At 37.5% G+C, this 13,384-nt stretch overlaps 1 non-coding gene across 1 annotated transcript; it reads right to left on the bottom strand.

Moving 5' to 3' along the window:
• Positions 1–667: 667 nt before the first annotated feature.
• Positions 668–772, bottom strand: LOC124986084 (U6 spliceosomal RNA). The gene has a single exon (XR_007108985.1). It is a non-coding gene; the product is annotated as a U6 spliceosomal RNA (small nuclear RNA).
• Between the last annotated feature and the right edge of the window lie 12,612 nt (positions 773–13,384).

Here is a 13,384-nt window from a genome sequence, read left to right as displayed (position 1 = left end):
AGTAACATACAGAAACAAATGTTTTAATAGGTCAAGGGCCAATTCTTCCACTATTAAGAGCAAGAGGCTAAATTCCAAAGAAATATATCATCTGTAAAAATACATTGAGACAAAGATGGTATTTACTCTTATGACAATTAGGAGCGCCCATTAATTACTGCCATTTAAAAATGCTAAGGAAAAAGTAAAAAAATTTAAATAGTGGTCTATTTTTGTCTAGAATTCCCCAAAGGAAAGCTACAAGTAAATATGAGCAGTTTGTAATCATGGTACAAAGGCCATGTGACCTGAGCCCATCAGCCTGATTGTTTCTTGGAACACTGTTCTCATGATTCTTCAGTGGTGTAGGCTGATCTTTAAGGATGTTATTTGTACTTGATGGCATGCAAGTCAAAAGACTTTTACTTTTTATCAGTGCTGGTTGAGGAGGGGGCTGTCCCTCAGGAAATCATAGCAGTGCTGTCTGAGCTCTCTTTTGGATCTCAAATGCCTACTTAGTAAAAACATTTTCCATTGTATTGAAAAAATTTTACATTCTGAAGTTTTTTCCAATAACTAACATTTCTCTTTATGTAAAATAAATGCATTACAATTTTTTTTGAAAAAATTGAGCAAAAATCATTTTTAGTGGAAGAATGATTTTTTTTTCCAAAACGGTTACAGAAAAAAAAATATGGAATGCTTCACAAATTTGCATGTCATCCTTGCACAGGGGCCATGCTAATCTTCTCTGTATTGTTCCTATTTTAGTATATGTACTGCCGATGAGAGCATTCTCTCTATCATCTTTATACCATAATATATAGCACAAAAAGATCTTGCAGTGATTCAGGGAAACTGCTGCCTAGGACACACAATTAAAACAACTTCTGATTCCAACTAATATCAAAAATATGCTTGATTCTTCACAGTGAAACATATTGGAGATAAAACACTTTTTGAATTCTGTATCCAGTTGAAATCAATGGAGAAAGATTCACAAGATTAGAGGAAGTTTATGGTGTATGGTTTTAATTGTAGAGACATTACGGGAGAAAATGGGGTCTAGAATTTCTTTACCATTCAGGAGCACATAAAGAAAGGGCAGGCCAGATGGTCAGGAGGTCCATGATATTACTTCTCACCTTCAGTGCCTGTGTACTCTTTCTGGATTCCATTAATAGATTCTTGCTCGCATCCTTAGAGGCAATGTCAATGGGCCAATTCTCTTTTTCTGTACTTGTTTTAGTGGCAATAGTATATAACCTTTACCCTTCTATGACATCTTTGTATGTTACATATCCACAGGAAGTGAAACTACATATATTCTCACATGAAAAAATAAATAAATTCCACAAATTGAAGAAGGAATATGACTTTCTTTGTGGTCAAAGTAGATTTAAGGCAGTGAGGGACAATGGATGACCCTGAACACATTATGCTACATGATATAAGTCAGATACAAAAGGATAAGTATTATGCAATTCTGTGTATGTGAAGTACTTGAATAGCCAGATTCACAGAGACCAAAAAATAGAGTAGCAGTTACGAGGGTCTGTGGATAGGGAGGAAAGGGAGTTTATTGGGTACAGAGTCTCGGCTAGGAAAGATGAAATGTTTTGGGAGACTGATGGTGATGGTTGCACAACAATGTGAAAGTACTTGATGCCCGTGAATCACATTAAAAATGATGAAAATGGAGAATTTTATATCTTGTATATTTTACCTCCTGAAAAAGACAGAGAAGGGGAGAACTCAGTAAATTTGAAATATCATGACTACCTTGGAGTTGGAACAAGTCACCAAAGTCCATGTGATGAATGGCAGAGAGGGATTACTTGACATCTTCTGCTGTATGCAGGTGCCAATTATGGGGGTGCCCACATGCCCTGTTAGAGAGGGACCAGTGTAGAGGATTCTGAGTGTTCTTCTCACTGTTCACCATTAATCTCAAAGAGGAAAACACAGACATTTCATTCTCCTTTGTTTATTTCATATCTACATAAATTAGAAGGCTAAATGAGATGAGAAATACTTCATTGATAGAGTATTAATCACTAGATAATAGATACCATGAAAACAACTAATCAAAATTCATTACTGTCTTATTAGTCTCATTTTTTACTTAAGACTTTTTTGATTTGGAGAATAATGGTCTCTGTTTCAGCATGTGGTAACATACTGCTGTGCTGCATAAAAACATTGGTGACATTAAACACATAAAATATAGTTTTCCCCTCTGAGTATTTGTGTTGGTCAGCTGTGTCTTACTGTGGCGAAATACCTGAGATAAACAACTTAAAAGGAGGAAAAGTTTATTTGGGTTGATGGTTTCAGAGCTTTCAGTCCATGGTTAGTTGGCTTTGTCGCTTTGGGACCTGGGCAAGGCAGAACATTGTCATGGAGGAGCGTGTGGTGGAGCGAAGCTGCTCACCACATGGTGTCCAGGAAGCAAAGAGAAAGAGGAAGGGGCTAGAGTGCAAATATTTCTTCCAGGGCATGTCTCCAATGAACTACTTCCTCCAACTAGGCCCTACCTCCTAAATTTTCCAACACCTCCCAATAGCACTGTCAGCTGGAGACCATGCCTTCAATATGTGAGCGTCTGAAGGACTTTAAGATCCCAACCACAACAGTTGCTTTAGTTAGTGTTTTTTTGCCACTGTGACTAAAACACCCCCGATCAGTACAACTATAGAAGAGGAAAAGTTTATTTAGGGGCTCACAGTTTCAGAGGTCTTAATCCATAGATAGCAATAGCCCATTCCTTGGGGCTCAAGGTGAGGTTAAACATCACAGAGGAAGAGTATGGCAGAGGGAAGCAGCTCACATGATGATCAGAAAGCAGAGAGAGAGAGAGAGAGAGAGAGAGAGAGAGAGAGAGAGAAAGATCTTCACTTGCCAGATACAAATATATACCCCAAAGCAATGCCCCCAATGCCCTACCTTCTCCAGTCACACCCTTCCCGCCTTCAGTTACCACTTGATCCCATCAGATGATTAATTCACGGATTGGGTCAAGGCTTTTGTAACTTAATCATTTCTTCTCTGAACCTTCTTGGCTTGTCTCACACATGAGCTTTTGGGGGACACCTCACATCCAAACCATAACAACAGTGTTATAAGTGATCCGTGAGCCGATTCTCATTACCTTGGATGTGCTTTCTGCATTTCCGTCTGAAATACCATTTTCATGAAATGAAGCCGATCATAGATTTTAGTGACAAAGAGTTATAAATCAGAAGTCTATGCAGGAAAATTCAATATCATCTTGTCTCTGAAAACTTTCTTGGGCCTAAAATGTGGAAAGCTGTCAGAATAAACTTAGATGACCTTCCTATCTTTTCCAGGAGGTCTCATGGACAACTGTTTCTCTTCCTTGCCTTCATGACTGAAGTTTCCCCAGCTTTCTGTTTTCCCTCAAGACTGTTGAAAACCCAGGCTGCCATGCCCCCTTCCTCAGTAGCCTAGCCCTCCTATGAGATTCTTGTATAGCATGTGTTTTCTGAATTACTCATTTAGAATTAGCATTCACTGAACTTGGGCATTTGCTTTTTATAAGGATGCATGGTAACCTCCTTATAAGGTGACCCTCAGTGATCCCCACCTTCTGGTTTTCACAAACCTGTGGTTTCTTCCACTTTTCATCAGGGTTTCTTTGTGTGACCAGTTGTGTGTGATGGAAGTAATGGTTAAGTCACTTCTGATTTAAGTTATAAAAAGACTGTGTCTTCCATCTCAGTGCCTCCCCTCCCCCATCTCCCTCCTCCTGTTTCTTGAATAATTGTTCCTGAGGGAAAGCAACTACCATGCCATTAGATCACTTAGACATCCTATGCATGGGGCTGTGTGGTAAGGAACTGAGGTCCCCTCAGCAACCAGGGAAGAACTGAGCCTGACATTGACTGTGATGGAGACTGGAAGTACCTTCCCCCTAGTCAAGCCTACGAATAAGACTGTAGCCCAGCCAATGAATGACATCACTGTAACCTTCTCAGATATATATTTTATATTTTTTCTTTTCTTTCATTTTACTTTTTTGGTACTCCTAGGGAATGAACCTGGGGCACTGTACCACTGAGTTTCATCCCCAGCCCTTCTTATTTTTTGAGACAGGTTTTGCTAAATTCCCCAGATTGATCTTGAACTTGAAAATTTTCTGCCTCATCCGTCTGAGATGCTGGGATTATGCATGTGCCACATCACTAAACTCTTCTCAGACATCTTACGCCAGAGTCACCCAATTAAGCTGCTCTCAGATTCCTGGCCAACAGGAACTAGAAAATAATAAAAGTTGGTTAATTTGAGCAGCAAAGTTTGAGTCATTTTGTTGTATAGCATCAGATAACTAATGTAGTACCTTACCTCTTTACCTGGAGTATAATCCTTGAAGAAGGATTCATATATTCCAGTTGATTCTTTATAATGTGTGCACATATTCATTGAATAGGAAAAAAAAGGAAGATAGAATAATGGATGATAGAAAGTTAAAAAAAATCTATTGCCTTGATTTTTTTTTTCACAGACACTAACTATTCTGAGCAATGTTCTGTGAGGTAGGTAGCAGAAAAATGACAATAGTCATTCTATTTCCATATGAGTAGGATAAGTTGAAGTAAGTAATTTAAATGTGGGCCTAAAGTTAGTGGCCCCTGCTGATAAGGCCCTGAATTTTGAATATAATCCACTAATTCCATGCTTTTCATGGCTGTCCATTGCCTGAGCTCCCTGAAAGTCCTGCGGAGTCCCTGGTTCCTGCAAGTGCCGTGGTCATTAGCCTGTGCCATGAATCCTGCTGCTCCAGGCTCTGCAATCCTGTCACCCTCTGCAATCCTGTCACACCACAGGTTGAAAAATGCTTGACTATGAATCAGCGTATCCATCATTTCTGTTTCCCTTGTCATGGGCACTACGGTTTCAGATAAAGATAACATATCAAGGCTGTTACCAAAGGAGGTGGAAAACACCATCATATAGAAATGTTACAAACTAAAAATTGAAGAGTACTCTCTCTGCCTCTTTATCGTCAATCACTGTGCAGCAAGGTGCTTTAGTGAGGGAGATATTTTAGGACAAACAGTAACTGATCTGAGGAACACATGTTGATTTGCTGCATCTATGAGATATAACTAATAACAGATGGATGTTATTTATAAACCCTTACTTGTTTATCCTGGTTCTTTTGAACTCTTTTCCATTCTGGGTCTATCAGCTGTTGCTGTTTGGATAATTAATTACACAACTGAACTCAATTAAAAATTTCCAAGTGTACATTTCCTATATGGTCTGCATACTGAGTTTTCTTGATCATGCAGTTGAATGTTTTATATGCTACTTATTGCCCTCCTGTCACTCACACATGGTGTGCTGATTTGATTAGTTTTTTAAACTTTAAGTTTTTCTTTAGTTGTAATTTTTTTTTTAATGATCCCCATCCCTAGCCACATATATTTAAGCCCAAACAAAAGCAATAAAAAACGTGGCCTTATTATCATGCACACTTTTAAATGTACTAGTATAAAATACATAGAATTGCTATTAAATGATTATTGAGAATTAGGATTTATAAAAGAAATCAGTTGAATTCAAGCCAGCTTTCCACTCCTAGCTTCCCTAGATAGGAATCAAACTTTTTTTTTTTTTTTTTTTTGGTCACTGATTATTAAAGTGACCAGTGAAATAGAAGAATAGAAGATCTGCAGTATTTAGAGGATCAAGAAGGGCAGAGTGTAATTGTGGAAGGAAAAGAGAGAGAGAGAGAGGGAGAGAGAGAGGGAGAGAGAAAGGGAGAGAGAGAGAAGCAGAGAAGAAAGAGGAGAGAGGGAGAAAAGAGAGGAGAGGCTTGTTTTCATGGCTACATCTGATGTGACTATTGTCAGTTCAGAGGAGTTGAACTCCTCTTATCATCTTGGAAATCAAGTCTTTATCTGCATCTTGTTGAGACTAAGTGAGTTAGGCTGAAGATGAGTATTTGAATGTCTTAGAAGTTCAGGAAGGGTTTATCCAGTTCTAACTGGTTCTTCTTCTTTTTTTTAAGTTATAAAGCTCTCAAATTCCAAATTTCTTTCCTTTTTGAAATTATCAAAGAATATCAAAGCCATTACTTCTGAGTTCATCCTTATCTCCAAATGGCTGTGACGGAACTTTAGGGAAGCCATTATCAATGGAAGTGAAGTTTTATTCAGCAAGAGTTCAGAGCACTACATCATCATCAGAGCTGGCATAAATAAATAACCATACAGATGAAAACAAAGTACAATTTGTTAAGTACAGTCATTCCTTGGTATCCAGTATTGATGGGGAACTGGTTCCAGGACCCCAGGCAGATACCAAAATCTTCAGATGCTCAAGTCCCTTATATAAAATGGTGTATTTGCATAAAACTGTTTTTTTTTTTTTTTTTTTTTTTTTTTTTTTTTTTTTGGTACTAGGGATTTAACCCAGGGTCATTTAACCACTGAGTCACATCCCCAGCCAATTATTATTTTTAATTTTGAGAAGAGTCTCAGTAAGTTGCTGAGGCTGCCTTTGAACTTGCAATCCTCCTGCCTCAGCCTCCTGAGCCACTAGGATTATAGGCATGTGCCACTGTACCTGGCCAGCATATAAACTGTTTGTATCTTCCCTTATACTGTGAACCACCTCTAGTTGACTTAAACTACTTAATACATTGTAAATGCCACATAAAATTCTTGTTATACTCTATTTTTAGGGAATAATGACAAGAAAAAATATGTTCAGTACAGACACAATATTTTTTCAAAGACTTTGTATCTGAGGCTGATTGAATTCATAGGTGCAGAATCCATAACTATAGGGAACTCACTATATATTCTTTAAAAATAATTTTAGTTGTACTGTAAATATTTTTCATATATAAAATTCATTGCTGAAGAATCAGTACTTAAAAAAGTCTTCAATACTTTTTTTTTTTTCTTTTAGATGGTCAGTGTAAGGCTATATAAGGAAGAAAAGGGGTATTTAAAGTCTGGCCAAGGGCCTCAGGCCTCACCTTCTGGAACCTGAAGTGTAAGAAATTTCTCAAATGATTTCTAGTGGGACAAAATCCTTGGATTATTCATGTTTAGTGAAGTGGACACAGACTGAAGCTCTGCATGGGTTTAAATATTCTCTCTGTTCATAATCAATCCACCTTTTCTACTTACTTGTATCATAACTGTGATCCTTCATGTTTCTAGGACTGTAGGATTCCCCCATTCTATAATTATTTTTATTCTTTAATATTATCACATAAAATTAATCAGTGCTTTTTAAAAATTAAATTTGTCCCAAAGAATATATAGATGCTTAGTGTATTTATTATTAAATACTTTCTACTACAGTATCTACACATTTGTCTTTTGGAGATGATCTTATTTTATCTAATTAACTTCAGCACATACCCTGTAACCAAGAGATTGTGCATTTCTGTGAGACCTCTGCTTAGATGACTTCCAAAATAAGACTGATAGAACTAGCAGAGGGTAGGGTGGGAAGGCATGGGTCCAGAATCAGCCCACCTGGTTTCCAGCAAATTCAGGTTCCACTAATTATGTACTGTGTGATCTTGCTTATTACTTCATCTATCTGAAACTCAGTTTCCTCAAATATAAATACAGCATTCTGAGAAATAAATAACATATATAAGAAACCAAGAGAAATGTCTTCACATACTTATTAATGTCATTGGTGGCTGTTTATTATCATAATGATTATGTCATTAAAAGATTCAAATTCTAACTCTATCACATACCAATATGATCTTATATGATGTCTTAGTCTTTCAGTTTGTCAATCTCTCAACTGAGGAGACCTTGATCTTAGGGTTACAATGGGAATTCATTGTGTATCATAAAAGGTGTTGTTTTAGCAGATTTCTGCTGCTCTGACTAAAAGACCTATCAGAACAATTGGAAAGGAGAAGAAGTTTACTTGGGGGCTCACAGTTTCAGAGGTCTTAATCCATAGATAGTAGGCTCCATTCCTCGGAGCTTGAAGTGAGGTAGAAAATCATGGCGGAAGAATGTGGCAGAGGGAAGCAGCTCACGTGGTAATCAGGAAGCAGAGAGAGAGAGCCACTTACAAGAAACAAAATATATATCCCAAAACCAGGCCCCCGATGCCCACCTCCTCCAGTTACACCCTATCTGCCTTCAGTTACCACTCAGTTTATCCCATTAGAGGATTAATTTCACTGATTGTGTTAAGGCTGTCATAACTCGATCATTTGTCCTCTAAACCTTATTGCATTGTCTCACACATGAGCTTTTGGGGGACATCTAATATCTAAACCAAAACATGTGTCTAACCTAGAATTTGAAAATTGAACTATGTAAGTGCTTAGTAGTGTACATTATGACTCCCTAATCAGAGACATGGGGCCTAATATGTGTCTTAGAATCCTGACCAGTGAGGTTTGTCAGAGATTTGAATTTAAGCTTCACAGGGGGAAGGGAGTCAACTTTGAGAGTCCAACATAAGGAATTTACAAAAATTGAGTAAACTCAGAGGAAAGCCTTTCCCCAGGCTAACGTTCCCCAGTCTGGCGATGAGTCAGAGCACTAGTGAGGAAGAGGCCCAGGAACAGATGTTGAGGAAGGTCCATTCCTGATCTCTGGTTAGAAACACTGCACCAGTTGCTTAGTTGGTGATTGTCCAGGATAGTGTCCTCAAGGTGTGCTCTTGAAGTCAAACTATTTTTATAATAATATTAAAAGGCTATTTGCTCTTTTTACTCCTATTCTCACAAGGGTACAGTGGAATTTGCCAGAGTCTGTGTGATGTGTGATGATGTCATTGTTCTCACAGCTCTGAAATGTGTTTATGTATTTTACAGTGTAAAAATTCTGTTTTAATTTCTATTATCATTGCTATCAATGGGAATAATTCATACAATGGAGAGTCCTTTGGGGTCTCCAACAGTATGTATACATGTATGCATATATGTATCTATTGGTACTGGGGATTGAACCTAGGAGTGCTTAACTACTGAGCCACATCTCCAGCCCATTTTACTTTTTATTTTGAGACAGGGTCTTGCTAAATTGCTTAGGATCTCTCTACATTGCGAAGGCTGGTTTTGTATTTGTGATCCTCCTCCCTTATTCTCCTGACTTGCCAGGATTACAAGTGGGTACTAGTACACCTGGTTCTAATAATTTTTAAAGTTGTAAAAGAAATTCTGAGATCAAAAGGGTCTAAAGGGCACTGATCCAGGAAAATGGGACCCTCTTACTTGAACTTCTGTGTAGAAGATGCTAGAAACTGCCTAGGATAGTCATTTACTCCCCTGAATATTTACTTTCTCTTTCTAAACTTCCGTAGTCACCCAGTTTGGTTAATGCATTCTTTTCCTACAAATTATAGAGCCACTGATTACTTTGCAATTTCTTTAAACCTTGGACTTTTTTTTATGCCTTCCTGAGACTCTACCTTACTCAGTTGGATTGACTTTCAGCCAGTTTTTGTTATTCCTGATCAGATGTGGGGTATGTCCTCCTCCTCTCACTCTCACATTTACAATCCACCAATCGGGGTGGGTCATTTGCTCCATAATTTCTCAAGCCTAGTGTCACTGTGCTTTCTAATTTTGATTATCTTCCAAATTTTAGGTCATTTAACAGAGACTCCACCACTGCATTTATTGTGCCAAATATGTAAATAATAAAAGATTAAGAGGAAAAGCAAATATGGATTTTGTTAAAATTGTTCCAAGTTAAATTTGATGTTTGTTCTTTCCTTTCCCAAATTGTGGTAATCATAAAAGTCTGGTAGGATTATTCCGACACATGAAATGACATCTGGAAAACAAAGCCGTGTTACTATTCACTTGAAGTGCTTATGAATAGCTGTTAAAATGAATCATTTGAAGAGCTTGGAAGTGTATTAATACTGTATGAGGCAATCATGCAAATTATTAGAAGCCCATAGGTCTGGGGTCAAACTGGATAAGACACAAAAGAAATCTGATTTTGAATAAGTAGGAATTTTCATAAATCTTAAAAATATTATCTATATTTATTGACAATAGAGGTTCATTTTTGTTAGTTGTTTCCTTGTCTCTAACTGCTAAATTAGAAAGACTAATGAAAAATAGAAGAAGGGGAAAAAGGGATGAATAGGTGGAACACAGAGACTTTTTAGGGTAGTGAAACTACTCTGTATGATTTTATATTGGTCATTATACATTATTCAAACCCATAGAATGATCAACATGAAGAGTGAACTAGAATGTAAGCTATGGACTTTGACAATGGTCTATCTGTATAGGTTTACCAGTTGCAAATGAGGGATGTTGATATGGGGAAGCTATGTGTGTGCGGATGAGGAGTATATGGGGAGTCTGTGTACCTTCTACTTAATTTTACTGTGAACCTCAAGTGTTCTAGAAAATAAAGTCTGTTAAAAAAAACAAGACTGTTGAGCCAGTATGAACGAGTTCCAGCACACAGTTGAAGTAAAGTCTCCTGCCAGTGGCTCTGAGTGAGCTATCTTGGAAGCAGACCCTCGAGTTCAGTCAAACCTTCGGAAGACTAAATTTTTATAGGCTTTGTATTCTATACTACAAAAATGTAACCATTACACATGACCACATTTTATATTCAAATTAACTTATTTTTCAGTCCTTTCTTGAATACTGACCTAGAAGTTTGAAGATTTTCTAGTTTCAGCTCTGGTTACTGGTTATACTAGTTGTTAAATCTCAACTTTAAAGTAGACATCATCCTTTTCACTAACTAGATTATCATGGGCATTAAATTATTCATAAACAATAAAATGTTCTAAAACTAAAGAGCTTATTAAGGTTTCCCTGAGAGAGTCTTGGATTTGGGTTTAAGCCTTGGTTTTGCTACTTACTGGCTTATTGACTGTGTGGTATTAGATAAGTTATTTAACCTTTTTGAGCCTCAGATACTTCATTAGTAAATGAGAATTAAAATGAAATCCTGGGAAAACTCCAATTCGACCATGAATTTCTCCCTCGTATTTCTAGGGTGCTTCAGAGGTGCCAAGGGTACTGCATGTGATGTGGCTTTGACTTCCTAGGGTTCCTGGGCTCCCCCGACATTCCTGTGTATTCTTCTGCCTGCATGCACAGGTGGATCCCAGAACTGCAGCAGATGCTGATGTATTATCTGTGGCTGAGTAGCAAATTATCTCAAAATTTTGTTGTTAAACATCATCTCACAGATTTTGTGGGTCAGGAATTCGGAGGTGGCAAAGATGGGTGGGTTCTGGCTCGGAGTCTTTCATGAGTTTTCCGTCAATATGTTCACTGGGGCTTGGGTCCTCTGCAGTTTTCACTGGGCTCAGAGGTCTGCTTCCAAGATGGCTCACTCTCAGGGTCATTGGCAGGAAGCTTCATTTCAACAGTGTACTGGAGCCAGCTTACACCTGCTTTTAAGAGCCTTTGTTAAATTTTAGAAATTTTTAAAGCCAAGTATTAAACACAGCTATTACTCAAAACTAAATCATGTCGGTAGAATTTAAATAAATTGTATTAAAAGTCAAGGAACTTTCTAATTATTTTACATTTTCCCTTTATTGATGCTCATGTGGTTATTTATGCCTAATGCATCTGTATGGGAGAAATGTTGTATAACGGTGTCCTACTGCCCACCCTCTTCACTTCTGCATTCAGAGACATAGCAATGGGTTGAAATCAGCCTGGTGGGAGTATTTATGCTATGAATGTCAACAAACACTACAAATCAGCACTTGACTTGTTGTTTATTGATTGTTTACAATTAAGAAAGTGATAACAAAATGTTAATCAGGTGGATTAAGCTTAAAATTATGTCATATCTATAGTTTTTTTGTTTTTTTAATTAATTAATTAATTAATTAATTTTTTATTGTAAACAAATGGGATACATGTTGTTTCTCTGTACATGGTGTAAAGGCATACCATTTGTGTAATCATAAATTTACATAGGGTAATGTTGTTTGATTCATTCTGTTATTTATATCTATAGTTTTTACATTATGAATAGCACAAAACGAGGTAATATTCTACTGGTATCTGCAGTTCTTATGCAGTTCAGCAAAGAAATCTTTTGTGCCATTGACAAATCAATAAAGGTATGACATATTCCTTTATTATTATACTTTCTTTTTATTTAATAATGTAAATGAAAATGTTAACCAACTTTCACATCAGAAACTCAGCAAAAATGCTCAGTGAAAACATTCAGTGTGAATCAATTAACTTCTATGGTACTTAAAGACTCTTGTCTATTACTATTATTACTATTATTTTTATTATTTTGGCACCAGGGATTGAATCCAGGGGTACTTAACTGCTGAGACATATCCCCAGCCCTTTTTCATATATTTTTTAAATTTTGAGACAGGGTCTTGCTAAGTTGCTGAGTTATTGAGTCTGGCTTTGAACTCTCAATACTTCTGTCTCAGCCTCCCAAGCTGCTAGGATTACAGGTGTGTGCCACCATGACCGACCATTTTATTATATTTAAAATAAATTATTTCTTAAACATCTATTTATTTATTTATTTTGAGACAGGGTGCCTAGGTTGCTTAGACTGGGCTTGAACTCATGATCCTCTAGCCTCAGCTGGGATTAGAGGCATATGCCACTACACCTGGTTGCTTATGCATCTTTTATAATAGTAAAAGTCCTGATACACACACACACACACACACACACACTTTTTTTGAGAGGCCGGTGTCAACTCTTTATCAGTACGCTAACTCAGTTTTTCCATATATTTTCTTGATAAGACCACTTCAGTGTCCTCACGTTATGGAAGCCAGTTTCCTCTAGAAGAGTTATCCAAGAGAAAGGGGAGAGGTAGAAGCTACAGAGTCTTTGTGACCTTGTTTTGGAGGTCCCACTATCATTTTAGCAATCTCTTAGTGGTTACATAGGTGAATGCTATTCAGTGTTAGAGGAGACTACACGAGGATTCCCCAGGAATCAGGGAACATTGAGCACTATCTTAGAGACTGACTACTACGGTGTACCTCAGGGCTTCCAGTGATTCATGTCTCTCCCACCATCCCCTCACCCCACCAAAGTGTCATCCTATGAAGAAACAGGAAGAATAGAAGAAGAATAGAAGAAGAAGAAGAATAGAAGAATATTTTAAAATATCATAAAAAACAGGCCCAGATGCAGATGTGGCCTTTTAGGTATAGTTTCTCAATTACAGCTCTTTGATTTGCATCAGGCTGAAGACACACTGCTTTCTCTCCAACCCACAACAGAAAATAGTGGGACAGACACACTGACTGCTGTAGACACTGCTCTTTACATGTATGAAACAGGAGGCATGTGAGACGTGGTGGTCTTGAGTCCAACTGGACCTGTTTTGGAAAGTGTTTGGTGAGAATATAACTCCTGTTTCTTCCTCACGGTTCTTGGATCTACTCTCTGGGCTCTGGG

This window comes from Sciurus carolinensis, chromosome 5, assembly GCF_902686445.1.
Source record: "Sciurus carolinensis chromosome 5, mSciCar1.2, whole genome shotgun sequence".
NCBI classification, from domain to species: Eukaryota; Metazoa; Chordata; class Mammalia; order Rodentia; family Sciuridae; genus Sciurus; species Sciurus carolinensis.
This window is presented reverse-complemented; position numbering and strand designations above follow the sequence as displayed.